We start from the raw sequence: 21,141 nt of genomic DNA, 5'->3' as shown, positions 1-21,141 counted from the left end.
ATGTCATTGATGACATCCATAAATCACTGGACATGGATCGTTGTTGTCTACTCATACTCCTCGACCTTTCAGCGGCCTTTGATACAGTTGACCACAATCTACTCATCAACGTACTCAGATATAGGGTAGGAGCAGATGGGGTGGTCTTACAGTGGTTCACCTTATTCCTGCAAAACCGCTCCCAAAGAATAAAAATCAGAGACTTCATGTCCGACCTACACCCTATAACCAGAGGCGTCCCCCAAGGTTCAGTTCTCTCAACCGCACTGTTCAACATCTACATGGAGCCACTCACCATCCTCCTCAAAAAAGCCAACATACCCTTCCAACTCTACGCCGATGACACCCAGATCTACCTCGAAACCTCCTCCATAGCGGATATGCAAAGACTCAAGGACACCCTAATTGATGTCCAAAACTGGCTGTCCCAAAACCATCTGAAACTCAACCAGGCTAAAACAGAAATCCTCCTCATAGCTAACAAAGAACAGACCCCCAAATCACGGAATGGATAAAGTCTATTGATGCTCTCAACTGCACTCTCATCCCGGCAGACTCCGTGCAGTCACTGGGATTAACTTTAGACCCCAACCTTGACATGATAAAGCACATCAAAAACACCACAAGATGTGCCTTCCTCAACTTAAAACTACTAAACAAAATCAAACCCTTCATCCCTCCAAATGACCTGAAGCAAGTCACACAATCCCTAGTGACATCCAGTCTAGACTTCGGGAACGCCACCCTCACAGGCACGGCTAACCTACACCTTGCTCCTCTTAGATCTCCCTTAAATGCAGCAGCCAGAATGGTGATGGGGATAAAAAACATATGATCACATCTCCCCTGCTCTCAAAGAGCTCAACTGGCTCCTAATAGAATTGCGTGCCAACTTCAGCACTGCATGTCTCACCCACAAAGCTCTCCTCACTGGCAAACCCTCCTAGCTAGCCGCCAAACTCAACAAAGCGGGACAGACAAGAAATCCCAGGAGCACCAACACTATGCTACTCATTCCCCCGAAAACCTGTAAACAAAAGACCTTATCTCGATCTTTCTCTGGAAACGCACCCAGAATTTGGAATGCCATCCCTGTACATATCAGGACTAACCCTTCCTTCAAAGAATCCCAATGCCAGCTCAAAGTGCTCTTCCTCAATCGAGCTCTCCGTCCTACAATTTACCGACCCGACATCAACTGAGGATCCAGTCACTACGATAAGACCAACTCCCTACAGCACCTTACTCTTACCCCGCTCATTACTCTCCCCGACTATTATCACCACCACTGCTAATCTGCATTCGAATGATATGTGACTTATACCGAGTAATGACCCATCTTTAAACACTGTATGTATATTCCACTTTTTGTATACTCAACTGTTATTCAACAAATGTTGTAAAGCGCTCCGATACCTTCGGTCTGGCTAGTGCTATATAAAACTCCAAAATAAATAAATTCCCACTCCAGTGAGTGCAACAGTAGGGTAAGTGTTGGAGAGTGTAGGGGTAAAAATGACTATTCCCCATTACTTACCTTATATTGCGTTGTAATGACATGCGTTGTAGTGACATGCGATGTAATGGCTGCGTTGTAATGGCATGCAATGTAAAGGATGCTGCGTTGTAATGACTGCGTTGTAAAGGTAGTGCGTTGTGATGACTGCGTTGTAAAGGTTGTTTCCCATGGCTTGCACATACTTACTAAAACCTCCTCATCATGCACTAAAATTATGTGCTTGGAACCGACGATTGTTTTACAGTTTCTTGTGTACCTGCTGTGCTTATTATGCATCATTTCTGTGATCAGTGTGATATGCACCTGTAAATCTCAATACAGATTATTATTTTTTTAAATCATACCTGTGTGCTGCCTTGTGCAGTATGGAGAACCACATTTCTATTCAGCCCTCTACATCAACCACAAGTACAGAGGACAGGATCTGTACACTGCTTTCTGCACAAGTGACAGGTAAAACAAATGAGGTAAAACAAATGAGGTACAACGAATCTATATACTGTTCTTTTCATTGCGTCCGCGATGCAGCACCGCCCGCGGCGAAGGCCCATAAGTCATGTGACCGCCTGCAATAACAAGTGTTATTGACAAGTTGGGTGGTCAATAATGGTACAACATGCTGACTTGTGGATCCATATTATTAATGATAGGTGACTCTTGCTGAGAGCATTGCCCTGAGCTAATCAACCAGCATTGAGACAGCAGCAGAAATGAGCAAAGGAAAAGGAGAAAGGGAACTCATTCCGCGAGGCGCGCGGTAGCACAAATACCCATGCATTACTTTATTATGTCTGGGGAACTATGTCCCTATGGACCAGTCATACGACTGACTCATGGTATACACCGATGACAATTATACCAACAACTACACTAAACTGTCATTGTATACCATGTTTGCTAGAATAACACATTACTAGTACACTCACTTAGTTTACTGTCTTATGCAGCAGTAACTAGCAGTATATACAGGGCTAAATGTGTATGTTGCCAAGGGCTTCAGAGAAGGGCGAGCAAGATCTGATCTATATTCGGCCTGTGCCTCAGTATATGATACACATTCTTACACTCTCCTATGGGTCAGTGACAGGGAGACAGAGCCAGATCTGTCTGCAGATCAGTGCTTAATTTGGGCTGGTGGTTTCCGGTGCTCGGCACCGGCACTTGAGTGTCAACACCGGGGCTTGTAACAGCCTGCCACATGGTGGAGCTGTCTGTCTAATTTAAAGATAAGCACAAAAGCAGTTGTTTATTAATTCAATATACATCAAGCATGACTATTGACAACCATCCAAGCATTCTTATAGCTTTGGGACCCTGGAATAGACTGAATTGTCACACTTGTAGGAGTGTGGTGGTTGGTTATTGTGTTGGTATTGTCTTTGGCAGTGCTGGAAGGGGTAATGTGTGGTGCAAGCTGCAGTGGCCTCTTGATGAGGGCCCTGGTTCTTATTTTTCCACAAATTAAGCACGGCTGCAGATCTATACATCAACAAGAGTTAAAATGTAACTGAACTGTACCCTGCCCTATGCGTCACTTCCCAATATACAATACCAGATCAGCAAATCCGGGCATCAATAAAAGGTTATGTAGGACCAGGTCTCTGCACCACCGTGGGTTTCCTCGCAAATATTTTTCTGAGAACAGAATCAATTTGTATTAACAGTGATTAATGGGTTCTCCGTAGGGCGTTATCCCCTCCCACAGGGCGTCAACCACTGTCAACATCCTGAGCTTTGATCAATAACCCCTAAATTATGCTGTGATACGTCGATCTGTTGCTAAGCAGATCTTTTGCTGTACAGACCTCTATTTCAATGGTGTTCTTATATGTGGATATTTATATCAACCGCGTTCAGCTACATCGATCATTAGAGTCGACCTTCTGTTACACCGAGGTCACATCTAAGATGTTCTAGTTTTTTTTCTCAGAGTTTTATATAGGGGCGAACTTGTCCCGAATCGGGTATCAGAGCGCTTTACATGAGCACCAGTTGCGTTACAGACGGACACATTCATTTTTTGTTAGGCACAGGGAAATCTTGTGATTTTCCCAGAATCACAGGATGTTGAGCGTCCCTGCCGAGACTCGAACCCGGTTCCCCAGCGTCGAGGTCGACCGATCTAGCCGTAAGGCCACATCCTCTCCCATATATCATCAACAATATTCCATTCATCGGATCTCAATATCTGAGATTAGGCTGAAGCACCCCTTTTAATACAGCACCCGTCTGAGGTTGTTCAGCTCTACCCTTCGTCTTTACTGCAGCCCCCTTGGGTGGCACGGCACCCTTTCTGCCATTCAGGTGCACCCCATGTAAGTTGGTATAAAGTCAAAGTATTTTGTTCAAACCATAGTCTTTGGCTCTATGGACATTAGGCTTAAATTCACTGGGCGTGGGGGGGGTCTGGTCACAATATGCGAGTGGTTTGGCCTTCAGTAGCTCACAATGATTTTCACTGATCAGAAGTAGCTCTCGCTACAGAAAAGGTTGGAGACCCCTAGTGTAAAGCAACACTCTGGAAATATGCACCACCAGCTGAAACTGTACAGTCTCCTCTGAGATTCAGCAGTATTGCTCTGTGATAGCACACTGCCGATCATACCTGTCTAAGCTTACACAACATCTCTCTGAGAATCTACAGCATACTATCAAATTCAAGAGACCCCCCTCTGTGATTCTCCAGCTCCTGTCTGAGTTATACAACAGCTGTCTGAGAATCTACAGCATGCTATCAAATTCAACAGACCCCCTCTGTGATTCTCCAGCTCCCGTCTGAGGTTATACAACAGCTGTCTGAGAATCTACAGCATACTATCAAATTCTACAGACCCTCCTTTGTGATTCTCCAGCTCCTGTCTGAGTTATACAACAGCTCTCTGAGAATCTACAGCATACTATCAAATTCAACAGACCCCCTCTGTGATTCTCCAGCTCCTATCTGAGTTATACAACAGCTGTCTGAGAATCTACAGCATGCTATCAAATTCAACAGACCCCCTCTGTGATTCTCCAGCTCCTGTCTGAGGTTATACAACAGCTGTCTGAGAATCTACAGCATACTATCAAATTCAACAGACCCCCTCTGTGATTCTCCAGCTCCTGTCTGAGGTTATACAACATCTGACTGAGAATCTACAGCACACCATCAAATTCAACAGACCCCCTCTGTGATTCTCCAGCTCCTGTCTGAGGTTATACAACATCTGACTGAGAGTCTACAGCACACCATCAAATTCAACAGACCCCCTCTGTGATTCTCCAGCTCCTGTCTGAGGTTATACAACATCTGACTGAGAATCTACAGCACACCATCAAATTCAACAGACCCCCTCTGTGATTCTCCAGCTCCCGTCTGAGCTTATACAACAGCTGTCTGAGAATCTACAGCATACTATCAAACTCAACAGACCCTCCTTTGTGATTCTCCAGCTCCTGTCTGAGTTATACAACAGCTGTCTGAGAATCTACAGCATACTATCAAATTCAACAGACCCCCTCTGTGATTCTCCAGCTCCTGTCTGAGGTTATACAACAGCTGTCTGAGAATCTACAGCATACTATCAAATTCTACAGACCCTCCTTTGTGATTCTCCAGCTCCTTATACAACAGCTGTCTGAGAATCTACAGCATACTATCAAATTCAACAGACCCCCTCTGTGATTCTCCAGCTCCTGTCTGAGGTTATACAACAGCTGTCTGAGAATCTACAGCATACTATCAAATTCAACAGACCCCCTCTGTGATTCTCCAGCTCCTGTCTGAGGTTATACAACATCTGACTGAGAATCTACAGCACACCATCAAATTCAACAGACCCCCTCTGTGATTCTCCAGCTCCTGTCTGAGGTTATACAACATCTGACTGAGAATCTACAGCACACCATCAAATTCAACAGACCCCCTCTGTGATTCTCCAGCTCCTGTCTGAGGTTATACAACATCTGACTGAGAATCTACAGCATACCATCAAATTCAACAGACCCCTCTGTGATTCTCCAGCTCCCGTCTGAGCTTATACAACAGCTGTCTGAGAATCTACAGCATACTATCAAACTCAAGAGACCCCTCTGAGATTCTCCAGCTCCCACCTGAGGATATACACCAGCTTTTCTGAGAATCTACAGCACACTATCAAATTCTACAGACCCACTTTGTGATTCTCCATCTCCTGTCTGAGCTTATACAACAGCTGTCTGGGAATCTACAGCATACTATCAAATTCAACAGACCCCCTCTGTGATTCTCCATCTCCTGTCTGAGCGTATACAACAGCTGTCTGGGAATCTACAGCATACTATCAAATTCAACAGACCCCCTCTGTGATTCTCCAGCTCCTGTCTGAGGTTATACAACATCTGACTGAGAATCTACAGCACACCATCAAATTCAACAGACCCCCTCTGTGATTCTCCAGCTCCTGTCTGAGGTTATACAACATCTGACTGAGAATCTACAGCACACCATCAAATTCAACAGACCCCCTCTGTGATTCTCCAGCTCCTGTCTGAGGTTATACAACATCTGACTGAGAATCTACAGCATACCATCAAATTCAACAGACCCCTCTGTGATTCTCCAGCTCCCGTCTGAGCTTATACAACAGCTGTCTGAGAATCTACAGCATACTATCAAACTCAAGAGACCCCTCTGAGATTCTCCAGCTCCCACCTGAGGATATACACCAGCTTTTCTGAGAATCTACAGCACACTATCAAATTCAACAGACCCCCTCTGTGATTCTTCTGTTCAGGGCATCCCCACCTCCAGATAGTATTTATTCTGTTATTGAGAACTCTTAATAGAAGATATTCCATCAAAACAATCTCGATACATCGAGTATTTATTTACTATTCCGCAGACCTGTGTCATATGAACTCTACTACAGATGGGACAGTTCTGAGTTACAAATCTCAGTCTTTAGACGGACTATTCTGTGGCGCAGAAAACTAGACAAGATGCTATATAACAATGTCTCTTTCTTGACGCCCTTCTTCTCCGCGGATCTCCGCACGGGGTAGGACCCGGCACTATGTTCGCATCTTTTCCATGCGGTAGAACTCACCCACTGCGCCCGGCACTCACCAGCTGCGCTTGGCACTCACCCGCTGCGCCCGGCACTCAACTCATGCGCCCGGCACTCACCCGCTGCGCCCAGCAATCACCCGCTGCGCCCAGCAATAACCCGCTGCGCCCAGCAATCACCCGCTGCGCCCAGCACTCACCCGCTGCATCGCACCTCACCCGGCTGGGACACCCTCCAAGGCTCGGTACAGCTCGCGGCTCCTGGCCCGGGGCAGCCCGGGGGTCCCTCTGACAGCAGCTCGCTGAGTGCAGCGCTGCTCGGCCCCAGGGTCGGCTCCTGGGCGGGTTCCTTCCCAGCGCACACTCTAGGAAGAGAACCCCGGAGCCCGGGCCGAGAGGAAACTCTGCCCACTTCCAGTCCCACGAGTGAGTCACTGCGTGCAGGGCAGGACGTCCCTTGGCACTGCAGGGCCTGGCACCAGTGCACGGGAGAGCAAAGGGCACGGGGGCTCCCCAGGCCCAGACTGCCCCAGCACTGTACCCGCTGCCACCGGTGCAAGAGAGGGCAAAGGGACCAGGGACCCCCCAACCCTGGACTAGACTGCCCCCCAGCACTGCACCCAGTGCCACCAGTGCAAGAGAGGGCACAGGGGACAAGGTACAGGGACCCCCGACCCAGGCTAGACTGCCCCAGCACTGCACCCCGCTGCCACCAGTGCAAGAGAGGGCACAGGGGACAAGGTACAGGGACCCCCGACCCAGGCTAGACTGCCCCCAGCACTGCACCTAGTGCCACCAGCAAGAGAGGGCACAGGGGACAAGGTACAGGGACCCCCAACCCAGGACTAGACTGCCCCCAGCACTGCACCCAGTGCCACCAGCAAGAGAGGGCATAGGGGACAAGGTACAGGGACCCCCAACCCAGGACTAGACTGCCCCCAGCACTGCACCCAGTGCCACCAGCAAGAGAGGGCACAGGGGACAAGGTACAGGGACCCCCCAACCCAGGACTAGACTGCCCCCAGCACTGCACCCAGTGCCACCAGCAAGAGAGGGCACAGGGGACAAGGTACAGGGACCCCCAACCCAGGCTAGACTGCCCCCAGCATTGCACCCAGTGCAAGAGAGGGCACAGGGGAGAAGGTACAGGGGCCCCCGACCCAGGACTAGACTGCCCCCAGCACTGCACCCAGTGCCACCAGCAAGAGAGGGCACAGGGGACAAGGTACATGGACCCCCGACCCAGGCTAGACTGCCCCCAGCACTGCACCTAGTGCCACCAGCAAGAGAGGGCACAGGGGACAAGGTACAGGGACCCCCGACCCAGGCTAGACTGCCCCCAGCACTGTACCCCGCTGCCACCAGTGCAAGAGATGGCACAGGGGACAAGGTACATGGACCCCCGACCCAGGCTAGACTGCCCCCAGCATTGCACCCAGTGCCACCAGCAAGAGAGGGCACAGGGGACAAGGTACAGGGACCCACAACCCAGGACTAGACTGCCCCCAGCACTGCACCCAGTGCCACCAGCAAGAGAGGGCACAGGGGACAAGGTACATGGACCCCCGACCCAGGCTAGACTGCCCCCAGCATTGCACCCAGTGCAAGAGAGGGCACAGGGGAGAAGGTACAGGGGTCCCCGACCCAGGACTAGACTGCCCCCAGCACTGCACCCAGTGCCACTAGCAAGAGAGGGCACAGGGGACAAGGTACAGGGACCCCCGACCCAGGCTAGACTGCCCCCAGCATTGCACCCAGTGCCACCAGCAAGAGAGGGCACAGGGGACAAGGTACAGGGACCCCCAACCCAGGACTAGACTGCCCCCAGCACTGCACCCAGTGCCACCAGCAAGAGAGGGCACAGGGGACAAGGTACAGGGACCCCCAACCCAGGACTAGACTGCCCCCAGCACTGCACCCAGTGCCACCAGCAAGAGAGGGCACAGGGGACAAGGTACAGGGACCCCCAACCCAGGACTAGACTGCCCCCAGCACTGCACCCAGTGCCACCAGCAAGAGAGGGCACAGGGGACAAGGTACAGGGACCCCCGACCCAGGCTAGACTGCCCCCAGCATTGCACCCAGTGCCACCAGCAAGAGAGGGCACAGGGGACAAGGTACATGGACCCCCGACCCAGGCTAGACTGCCCCCAGCATTGCACCCAGTGCAAGAGAGGGCACAGGGGAGAAGGTACAGGGGCCCCCGACCCAGGACTAGACTGCCCCCAGCACTGCACCCAGTGCCACCAGCAAGAGAGGGCACAGGGGACAAGGTACAGGGACCCCCGACCCAGGCTAGACTGCCCCCAGCATTGCACCCAGTGCCACCAGCAAGAGAGGGCACAGGGGACAAGGTACAGGGACCCCCAACCCAGGACTAGACTGCCCCCAGCACTGCACCCAGTGCCACCAGCAAGAGAGGGCACAGGGGACAAGGTACAGGGACCCCCAACCCAGGCTAGACTGCCCCCAGCATTGCACCCAGTGCAAGAGAGGGCACAGGGGAGAAGGTACAGGGGCCCCCGACCCAGGACTAGACTGCCCCCAGCACTGCACCCAGTGCCACCAGCAAGAGAGGGCACAGGGGACAAGGTACAGGGACCCCCGACCCAGGCTAGACTGCCCCCAGCACTGCACCTAGTGCCACCAGCAAGAGAGGGCACAGGGGACAAGGTACAGGGACCCCCAACCCAGGACTAGACTGCCCCCAGCACTGCACCCAGTGCCACCAGCAAGAGAGGGCACAGGGGACAAGGTACAGGGACCCCCAACCCAGGCTAGACTGCCCCCAGCATTGCACCCAGTGCAAGAGAGGGCACAGGGGAGAAGGTACAGGGGCCCCCGACCCAGGACTAGACTGCCCCCAGCACTGCACCCAGTGCCACCAGCAAGAGAGGGCACAGGGGACAAGGTACAGGGACCCCCGACCCAGGCTAGACTGCCCCCAGCATTGCACCCAGTGCCACCAGCAAGAGAGGGCACAGGGGACAAGGTACATGGACCCCCGACCCAGGCTAGACTGCCCCCAGCACTGCACCCCTCTGCCACCAGTGCAAGAGCGAGTCGCGCTGTGTGCAGTGCCGGACATCCCTTGTCACTGCACTGCCTGGCACCAGTGCACGGGAGAGCAAAGGGACCCAGTGCTAGGCCTAGACATGGCCTCTGCACTGTACCCGGACCGCTGCCACCAGCGCAAGAGAGGGCACAGGGGCCCCAGATCGACGACTAGACTGCCCCCAGCACTGCACGCATTGCAACCATTGGAAGAGCGAGGCACTGGAGCCTCGGGCGTGCAGGGCCAGGCATCAGTGCCAGAGAGGGCACAGCGACCAGGGCACCGGGGCTCCCAGCCTTGGCCTAGACTGCCCTCCGCATTCTAGCCCATGCCACCAGCGCAAAGCGAGACACTGCGTGCGTACAGTGCAGTGCATCCCTCGGCGCTGCAGGGCCTGGCACCAGTGGCACAGGGGCACCCACCTAAGGCCAAGACATGCACTCAGCACTGTAACCCGTGCCACCCGTGCAAGAGAGGGAACCGCGACCAGGGTACAGGGGCCACCGAACCAACACTCGACATCCCTCGTCACTCTACCCCGTGCCACCAGTGCAAGGCCGGGCACAGGGGCCAGGACTTATAGGCCGGCCATCTTCCCATCAGTGCTGCGTCACTCAGTGCACGTGACGTCTCTCCTCCTTGTTGACATCTCTGAAGATAAACACATTGCTGGGCTCCCACATCTGCTGACGTCACTTCACAGGGGGCAGGGCGGCAGGGGCAGGCTTCAGGGCGCTGTACTGAAGACACTGCATCAAGCCAAGAATGAGGTACATCTGAAGAGCTATGAATGGGCCCCAGGTCCATCACCGCAGAATGGGAGGTTCCTCAGGATAGACTGAGGCTGCTGCCAGAGCAGTGGGGGGGGGGGGGGGGGGGGGGGGTCTCAGGGCATCAATAGAAGGAGTGCTTCGGGGCTGGACTGAGGAACGGTGGTAGCATTTTTTTCGTGAGTAGCTACTCACATAGTAGCATCTCTGCAGCCTCGCAGGCCTGAGTTCCTCAGGCCGAGCTCAAGGGTTTGACTGATATTGGCTCAAAAGGGGGTGATGCATGCCAGGATAGAGGCGCATTGGCAGAGCTCCAACATGGGTGGTGTATTTTTCCATGGCAAGGTGGCAGCCTCACCTGTAACTCGTGCCAATCAATCACTCACATGTTTGTTAAGCGCGGCTACTCACCCGTGAGGGTCTCAGGCGCTGGGAGGAGGGGAGGTGCAGGTTCCAGTCCATCAAGGAGGGGGTCTGTCGAAAAGCCAGGTTTTGAGGTTTCTTGTGAAGATGGGTAGCGATGTTGTCTGTCTGAGGTGGAGCGGAAGGTCGTTCCAGGCTCTGGTCGTGAGGATGGAGAAGGTGCGGCCTCTTGATATGGTACTTCTGGTGCGGGGGACCACGACGTAGGCGAGCTGGGCTGATCGTAGGGTCCTTTGGGGTGCGTGGAATTTGAGTCGGCTGTTCTGGTGTTGTGGAGGGCTTTGTGTGCTCTCACCACGTTTAAGAAACCTCTGAGGCACTTGCGGTAGAGATTGTTAAGCTTGCTGGAAACCGGAGGAAATAGCATATATGTTTCTGCATTCTATTCCTCAGTTCACCTCCTGGATTAAACCGTGACCTAGTTTATTGCATTCACTGTGGATGCGTTTATTTATTTGTGTTTTGCAATTTGTTATAGTGCAAACTCAACCTGAAGGCATTAGAGTACTTTCCATGAGCACCAGTTACATTACACAAGGACACAATCCTTTTTTGTTAGGCACCCGGATGATTAACCCCTTCGATGCTTATGACGGAACGGTTCCGTCATCAGCGTCGGTTGGGCTGTGCTGATGACGGAACCGTTCCGTCATGACCACACCCGTTTTTCGAATCTTCAGCACAGCGCAAAAATTCGCGCCGCGTTGAAGAGGTTAAGTGATTTGTCCTGAGTCATAGGATGTTGAGCCAACGCCGGGACTCAAAACTGGTTCCCTAGTTCGAAAGTCGGCAGCTCTGACCGTTAGCTTCCAGACTAATAGCTGAGTCTCCGTCCCGTGTCATCGTCTTATGACACCTGCTGCTGTGCAGCAATTAGGAAGTGCAGGTTCCTGCACTGAGTGAATGTAACAGCACTTGGATTCGCATCCGAGGTGGAAATTCAGCACTCACATGCAGTGCGCTCACTTTTCCACAATATATAGCACGCCTATTCTGTCCCAATTGTACTACTGAATATCGACCCGCAGAATTTTGATGCAGAAGAATATCGAGGACAGAATATCGAAAGCTAAGCACGTACAGGGAAGTTTAGATTTACTATTCCTAATTCCATATTTACATGCCTTGATGATATATATATATATATATATATATATATATATATATATATATATATATACTATTGAAATAACATTCCTAGGCAACTGAAGACCAAGCGAAAATCAAGGTCTATACATTCTACCTGATATCAACATAGGCTCAGTGTACTACCATAAATCAGTTAAAAACAGTTTATTTTATTCATACAAATTTTCAACATTCTGACATTAGAAGCCATAATGAAACATAAATAACATCACAAACAATATACCGACACATATACTAACATAATCACGTTACATACAATTATGAAACAGATAATTAAACATTATCTAAGACAGAATTATTATTCGTGTGGTATAAACCACAAGTGGCTAGATTTTGTAGATGTAGATTATTATCTCTACACGCGTTTCGACGTATCACATGCCTTCTTCAGGAAGAGCCACATAAATATCAAAAGAAGAAATGAAAACTTGGCCCTAGTTGAAAATCTATCAACATTAAGCGAATCTGTTGACGGCCCTGGGTCCACAAAATGTGTAGACAGCTATAAGTATGGAGTGATGAACAGTCAATAAAAAGATCTGAAAATAATTATGTCGGTCTCAGAATAGGTGACCAATGATACTTAGATGACGCTTGAGCCCAAGACATCATGCCGGCAGGACTTCGGGGGAAGAGACAGAGGATGATGACCCCCTTCATAATTATCTTAGACTCTGTGTTGGGGGTCTTGACCTATTGGCACCGAATACCCGGGTGACAGGGTAGTCACGAGAAAGGGGCTGATTGTGGATAGCGTATATATATATAGCAGCGGATATAGAATCTACCACACCACGGTCCATGCATATTGTCAGTGTTGCTTTACACTAGGGGTCTCCAACCCTTTCTGTAGTGAGAGCTACTTCTGATCAGTGAAAATCATCGTGAGCTACTGAAGGCCAAGCCACTTGCGCATTGTTACCAGACACCCCCACGCCCAGTGAATTTAAGCCTAATGTCCATAGAGACAAAGACTATGGTTTGAACAAAATACTTTCAATTCAATTCAATTCAATTGACTTATATCGCGCGCTACATACCCAGAGGGTCTCAAGGCGCTTGAAGAAGGGTGGGGGATTACTTGTCGAATATCCAAGTTTTAAGTTGCTTTCTGAATGCTAGGTGGTTCTGAGTGAGGCGAAGGTGAGTGGGAAGTGAGTTCCAGGTTTTAGCCGCCAGGTAGGAGAAGGATCTTCCTCCCATGGTGGTTTTGTTGATGCGAGGTACAGCAGCAAGGGCTTGGTTGGAAGAGCGTAGCTGGCGGGAGGGGGTGTAGAAGGAAAGACGTGTGTTGAGGCATTCGGGTCCAAGTTCGTAGAGTACTTTGTGTGCGTGGGTTAGGAGGCGGAATGTTATCCTCTTATTGACGGGGAGCCAGTGGAGGTTTTTCAGGTGACCGGAAATGTACCAGCTTAGATGGGGTGCTCCTTAATGGCAGAAAGGGTTCTGTGCCACCCAAGGGGGCTGCAGTAAAGTCGAGGGGTAGTACTGAAGAATCGCAGACGGGTGCTTCATTATAAGGGGTGTTTTAGCCTAATCTCAGAGGTGTGATGGACTATCTGAGAGGAATGCTGAACTATTGTCAGAGGGGAAGCCCAAAGGGAAATGGCTGCTCTAAACCTTGAAAAGGGTTTGTGTTTACCCCTGAGAGGTGCTCTTATGTCACATACTGTTGTGATTCTGAGCATGTCAGTTTGCTCAATGAGAGGTGTGCAACAACACACTGGTACTGTGCAGTCTGACTGTGGTGCTACACACTAGTACAGGCATTTTTCTGCAGCAGGATGCAGTGCCATGAATGTATGACGTTACAATGCATACATTTACAATGCATGCCTTTACAACGCAGTTTTCACATCGCAACGTCCTTAACAATGCATTCTATTACATCATATGACACTACATCGCATTTTTAGTAACTACCTTTACAATGCATACCATTACAACACATACTATTACATTGCATTTAAGGTAAATATTGGATAGTATAGGGGTACAAATTACTATTCTAACTCCAGGAGGTGCAACAGTAGGGGAAGTGTTGGATAGTGTAGGGGTAAAAATTACTATTCTAACGCCAAAGGGTGCAACAGTAGGGTAAGTGTTTGATAGTGTAGAGGTACTATGCGTTGTAATGGTATGCATTGTAATGGTATGCGTTGTAATGCCTGCGTTGGAGTGACATGCGATGTAGTGTGATGCATTGTAATGGTATGCGTTGTAATGCCTGCATTGTAGTGAGACTGCATTGTAAGTGTAGTGCGATGTAATGGTTGCGTTGTAAAGGTTGTTTCCCCAGTGCCATATCGGATCTATGCTGTGCTGTCTCAGTGGTATGCAGTACAATGCCAGATGGATGCTGTGCAACAACACACTGTACAATCTGACTGTTGTGCCATACAATAGTGTATCAGGGTAGTGTATCAGAGGGGTGCATTACAAAGCCAGATAGATGCTGTGCAACTGCGATGTAATGGCATGCGTTGTAACGGTTGCTTAGTAAAGGTTGTTTCCCACATGGCAGGTGTTCTTCTTACTTGAACACTTTGAAAATTTGGATTAAACCATCCTCTAATTTCCTATTGAGTCATCTAGAATTTAGTGCCGGGAAACCTCCTCGGAGGTAGCTGTGCGCTTTACAAATGCCATGAATTGAATTGAATCGAATAGAATTTGAGAGACTTGGAGAACCACCATAAATCAGCAATTCTCCCATTTCACCATTTCCCAGCCTCATTTGTAGGTGGTGGAACGGCTGATGGACCGAAGGTGGAGCCTCTTCTAGCTCTGCCTGTGGTCATGTAGAGCTGGTGACCAGTACTTAATTTGTAATGAAATAAGTGCCAGGGCCCTTGGCAGGAAACCACAGCAGCTTGCACCACCCATTTCACTACTAGTGACAATTCAGACTTTTTATACATTAAAAATGACTAATACCTGCCACCCAATCATTGGGTGGCAGGTATCAGTCATTTTTAATGTACATAGAATTATTAACCAAATGTTGTTGTGTTCATCAGAAAATTGGATAAACAGCGCCACCATGTGGCAGACTCTCATAAGTGCAGGTGTTGACAATTTAGTGCCAGTGATGAGCACAGGAAACCACCGGCTCAAATTAAGCACTGCTGGTGAGCTATCACCACCAGGGCCCCAGCCTTTCAGACATCCATCCACTTCCCTGATGCATATATTCTATGCGTGGGCCCATCATGTGAGGCGAAAACTCCCTGCACACTGAGACCGCTGGCTTTCTGTGTTTTCCAGAAATTAATTCCTGATTTAGGACTTTGCGTGTGCAAAACACACAAAAATTAAATTGAAGAGCCAGAAAACATGGCAACAGCTTGGCCTTCATTGCTAAAGAAAGTGCTCTTACTCCGTTGGCGTAACCCTCCCGCTGAAATCTAAATCTAAAATGTTTTATTATGCGACAATGTACAATTGCTATTCGTTTCCTGGATCCCTATTCATTTTAATGCTAAACATTTGGGACATATTACAGTGCATTGGGAAGTTGTATGTGGGTGCCAGTTCTAGGTTTCCAAGGCACGCCCAAGTCAAGGTTGGGGTGACACAGCTCTGTGCAGGATTAGACATGAAGATGCAGGGGTGCTTTAACCCTCGGCTGATATGCATATTGTGACTAGGCGACTCTAGTACTGGACGCCTTTGAAAATAATTGTTTTTAGGTGTGGTAAGGCATTAAGGTCAGCTGGACTGAATTTATACTGAGTACCAGAATGTTCCAAAGTGGTGGAAGTAGTTCAGGGCAGGCACAACAGAGCCCCTGTGACCTGGAGACTGGTGTAATCTTACAGCAGGTCCTCTCGGTGCTCGATTAGCTGGACTGTTGCGGGTGAGGATTGATGTGCACTGACAGAGCCCCGTGGGCATCAGGTCTGCCTTGGCCGATTTTGCTGCAGCAGAGGATCAAGGTGCAGCGACAGAGATGCCTGGAGTGTAACATCAGCCATTCAGTCAGGATTGATCTAGACACCTCACACCTCTCTGCACGCCATCAAGGTGTCCCTTGAGGTGCAGGCAGCCCAAACACAAGTGTTTTTCTGTGTTATGGAAAGAAATCCATCAATTTATTTAGTTCATGTAGGGATTTTGCTTATTGGAGAATGGAAAATTTATCACCCCCCCCCCCCCCCCATGAGCTAGGAGGCCCTCACCAAATGTTATGCCCTGGGCCCCTCAAAAACATCTGGAAACCCTGATGCAAAAGGATATATTTTTTTTTAATGGTTGCTGTATCTGTGTGGCTTAGTTATTTGATGGCCCCTGAATTTGGGTGTCATTGTTGTCTAAAGGCTGTCAAAAAGGGGTGTTGCACTTAGTTGAGAGCTGCCAAGGTTGGGGGGACTTTTTGCTTGAGACAATTGAACAAGTGAGTAGCTTCTCTTAGTGGGCCTATGGAAACTGGTGTTGTTATTTTGCTTTCCCATGCAGTGAGCTAGCCATGGGTCTATGTGTGTTCATTAGGTTCATGTCTTTTCTTCGAAGCGCTTGGATTTTCAGGGTCTTCCCATGTTCATTAACGCCTGCCCTGGTTTCCCCCACAGAGAATGCCACCTTCAACTCCAGCAGCGAGGCCGAGACCAAGACGCGACGCTTCTACCTCTCCTGCCTGAAGGAGCCGAAGATTGAGGAGCTGGGGGCAAAACCACTGATCGAGCTGATTGACAAGGTCAGTGTAACCCCTGCTACCAGAGAGAGACACGAGCTGATTGACAAGGTCAGTGTGACCCCTGCTCCCAGGCACACAAGCTGATTGACAAGGTCAGTGTGACTCCTGCTCCTAGAGACACAAGATGATTGACAAGGTCAGTGTGACCCCTGCTCCTAGAGACACAAGCTGATTGACAAGGTCAATGTGACCCCTGCTCCCAGAGTCACAAGCTGATTGACAAGGTCAGTGTGACCCCCTGCTCCCAGGCACACAAGCTGATTGACAAGTATGACCCAGGCTCCCAGGCATATGAGCCGATTGACAAGTGTGACCCCCTGCTCCCAGGAGCATGAGCTAATTGACAAGGTCAGTGTGATCCCTGCTCCCAGGCATACGAGCTGATTGCTAAGTGTGACCCTCCCCCTCAGTGCTGCATAATGACAGGTGTAGAAAAGAGACAGCTGTGTTTATCTCACTCCAGGAAAGCCCAGCTTCCCTTCCCTTCCATTCGGAGACCCTGAGCTGACCCCTGCTTCCTCCTGTCTCTCCTCCTTCCTGTCCCCTTCTGCAGGGCTTCAGGCTCAGACTTTACAGGCTCGAGACAGTTTCACAGCTGTGGCCAACAACTAAAGGCTGTCCCCCAGAAAAGTCCTAATAACACCCACATATGCCCCTAAAATCCGGAGAGGTCTACCAAGATCGAACTCACTATACGTTCTTATTTATCTACTCAAATCATTGCTAAAATAAACATTGAAAAATGTCCATCTCACCTCACACAACCAGATACCAACAGACAGTACAGGCTAATGGCCGTCCCAGATCCAAACATCCAGATTGAGAATGTGCTATGGTGCCAAGTTAATTGCAGTTAACGCTATACAAATGTGAATAACATAACATAACCTGTGTAACATAGAAAACAACCTATAGACAGGCCCACTGGAATTATGCAGCAGGAGGGGGCCAAATTATATGGCAGTGATGAGTAAATTATGCAGCAAGAAAATGCAAATTATGCGGCACATCTTAAAATAATATTACTTCATAATTTTTGTACTTTTTACACATGTTAACACTGTCTGGGCATTGGGCGCATCTCATTAGTACCAGTTTAATGCCCAAATATAGCATTTTATAGTAGCTTTTGAACTGTTTGAGCTACAAAGATATTTTTTTTCAGTTACAATCTGCAGACTATGCCGAAGATGATTATGTGGCAAAGCTATAACTACTCAAAATTTGCCTTGGCCGCACAATCGCTTAATTCCAGTGGCCCTGCCTAAAGACATGGGTCAGCCCATTCTCCTCAAGGCACTACAGTGCTACTCCATCAACCCGGTGACCAGAAAGTGAACAGTGATGGACCTAGGGCTGACCCCAAAGAAGGTTATCTTTTGCTACCCAACCAGGAGGCAGGGGTCCAGTTTCCCTGCTTGCACTATGGCCTGTGGCACTGACCAGTGCATAACACGGCTTCGGTGAAACCTCACGCACTCCCCACTTAAGTCCACTACGAATGCCACAGTCGCCTCCGGAGTGAGTTGGTTCTTGATTTCAAGATTTGTAGTGATTCTGTTTCTCTATTTACATGTATTAAATTCTTTTAATGAAAATTTGTGAAAAGCCTCGAGTTTTAAAACTGATCAGAACTTCAACATTGGTGGAATACGGAAAGGGATTAGAGAGAATTTGGCAGGAGGTTTTGCGCCAGGATTCAACGACAAATTTAAAATTCAGCAGGCCAGTAAACGTGTAAAAAAGGCATCTGATTTAAAGACAATCTTACAGGGGCTGAGATGCAGGCTCCTTAGTATTCCAAGGAAATGGTTAATAATGCCCCGGTTACTTACCGGTAATCTTCATTACTCCGAGTATAGTCTTCCTCGCCACATGATTTACATTGTGAGCTTTAGCTCCACAACAGAACCCTCCAAAGCAAAAGAAAACACCTCCCACCCCCTCCCAACATGGCCGACCAGTCCCACCTGACCTCTATAAGAGGCGGACCGGCCCAACCAACAGCCTGATCTACCAAGCAAACAATGAAGCCGATAGCCAGACAGGGAGGGGGGGAGGGAACTCATGTGGCGAGGAAGACTATACTCGGAGTAATGAAGATTACCGGTAAGTAACCGGGGCATTACCTCCTCGTTAGTCTTCCTCGCCACATGATTTACATAGTGAGCAAATACCCAAGCCAACAAGGCTTCATTGACCACCATAAAAACAACACCACACAGTGATGCAGAGAAACCAACCCAAGGTTGAAGTAGAATCAATGACAAGACAACAGGGATCACAGGAAACCTGAAATCAAGATAAAAAGGAAAAGAAGGCCAGCCAGGAGCCGCAGCACCTGCCTTCCGAACGGCCCCAGCGAAGACCCCCGGGACCGAAAGAGTCCCATGAACAAGGCGGGGGACGACTCCGCCGACGCCCGACAAATCTCCACAGAGGAGACAACCTGAAGGGGGCCCAGGACACCGGGCCACACCCCGTGGACCGATCTGGACCCCCGCCGGATCCACCGAACCCAGCGAAGCGTAGGTAGGGATGATAGCCTGTGGAAGCCAGCGAACCAAGGCGGAAAGAGGGCTAGTGGCCCGAACGAACCGGGCCAACAGACACAAACAGGCCATCCCACCGGGAAAGGAAAGACGTGCGGCCAAGAGAAGCCAAAACAGCACGCCGTCAACCAGCCCGGACAAGAGAGGAACCTCGTCGGCAGGGCAAAAAGGCGGTAAAGATACCACCCGAGCCCGGGACCCCAGGGAAGGAACCCCGGGAAGGACACGGGGGACATGTCGGAGGAACAACCATGTCCGGCAAAACCCGCAAGAATGGAGGGGAGCGGAGGTACGACCCCCGCACGCCCATCCGCCCAGCAGCCACCACTGCCACCAGGGAACAACCACCTAAAAGGTGAGGAACCGTAAAGCCACCGAGGGCAGGGGCCCAAAGGGGCGGACCCCGAAGAGCTCGTAGAACGAGAGAGGGAACTCATATGGAACGCTTCACGAATTTGCGCGACACCCTTGCGCAGGGGCCATGCAAATCTACCCTGTATCGTTCCAATTTTAGTATATGTGCTGCCGAAGCGAGCACCCAAGGGGGAGACCGGCAGAGCGTCCGTGGGCGATGGAGAAACAACACCGGAGCCAAGCGAGCCACCAGGGAAACCAGCCCGTCGAACACCGGACTGCGGAAGGCCCGCAAGGCCGCCCACCGGGCCCACAGGGAAGAAGGGGCCACGCCCCAGGAAAACCCCTCAGACCGGAAAACCAAGACCCGCAATGGGACCACGGAGGCGGGGACAGCACCAAGCCGACCGCGCCACCGCGAGAAGGACGCCCAGTGCCGGGCCCAGGAAGAGAACGTGGAAGACATGCAGGAACCCAGCAGTAAAACCACAACCCCCGAGCAAGCAGCGACATCCGCTCAAGAACCAGGCCTGCAGAAGGAGGCAGGCCAGCCGACAAGTGCCGGCTCAACACCGACGCCGAGAGCGGGGGACCCAACCACGGTACGGGAAGATCCGGGATCGGCCAGGAGGCTCGAACCGCCAGCTCGCCAAAGGAGAGGGTACCCGGGGCGGGGAACGCACCACGACTTGCGTGGCAACCACGCGCGGGTGCCAGGTACATCGTCTCTGCCACGCTCCAAAATAAGTCCATGTGCTGCCGAGGCGAGCACCCAGGAGCACCCCGGCCCTGCCCAAGCGAAACCAGCCGAGGACCCGCGATATCAGAGGGCACGGGGGAAACGCGTACATCAGACCGAAAGGCCACGCGAAAGACAGGGCAATAAGGACCCGGAAGGAGGAGTAGAACCCGGGCAGGAGGGCCGAGTCCCCCTCCGTGAACAGAGACACCGGAGGCAGACCGAGCCGCGGCCCCAGGCGCCGAAACACCACCGGGGCAGGGCGAGACCAGGCAACGAAGGCCAGACCCGACTCCGTCGAACCCCTCCACCTAGTCGGACCCCGGGGGAAGACAGCCCGAAGGGACAGGACCGGTGACACCCACACCACCAGGGCGCCCGACCCCCAAGACCTGGGGACCCCGAAGCACCGGCAAATGTTTGAGTGTGCAGGGGCCAAGCCAATCTCCTCAACCAATATTAGTAAATGTGCTGCCGAAGCGAGCACAGCAAAAAGACGGCCGGCCAGGAGGACATTCAGAAACCCCCGAAGCACGAGGAGCTGAGCGACAGCAGGCGAACCCAACGACCTCCAAACGACCCGGCGCCAAAGGACGCCCCCCCCCCCCTGAAAGAACAAGAGGGAAGTACCGGGACCAGGCACACGCCCCCCCGAAGGAGGACAAGCCCGAGACGAGGACCGAAGGGACCACCGTACATAGTCAGGAAGCCGACGGATGAGAGACACCGCCAGACGTGAAGCCTCACCCACGGGGGGGGGGGGAAAAACGAGGCCGAGAGGAAGCACACGGCCAGACAGGGAACCCCAAGACCCACACCCGGCGAAGAAGATCCACCAGGCGGGCCAGGAGCACAGCT

General features: G+C 50.9%; 1 protein-coding gene and 1 non-coding gene across 2 annotated transcripts in view; both read right to left on the bottom strand.

The window, feature by feature from the left end:
• Positions 1-21,141, bottom strand: part of ECE2 (endothelin converting enzyme 2) — a 248,765-nt gene that overhangs the window by 177,952 nt on the left and 49,672 nt on the right. The window lies entirely within an intron of this gene.
• Positions 19,622-19,728, bottom strand: LOC147684097 (U6 spliceosomal RNA). The gene has a single exon (XR_015302240.1). It is a non-coding gene; the product is annotated as a U6 spliceosomal RNA (small nuclear RNA).

Source organism: Lissotriton vulgaris, chromosome 11 (assembly GCF_964263255.1).
Source record: "Lissotriton vulgaris chromosome 11, aLisVul1.2, whole genome shotgun sequence".
Classification (NCBI taxonomy): domain Eukaryota; kingdom Metazoa; phylum Chordata; class Amphibia; order Caudata; family Salamandridae; genus Lissotriton; species Lissotriton vulgaris.
The sequence above is the reverse complement of the archived record's forward strand: the minus strand, read 5'-3'. Positions and strand labels throughout refer to the sequence as shown.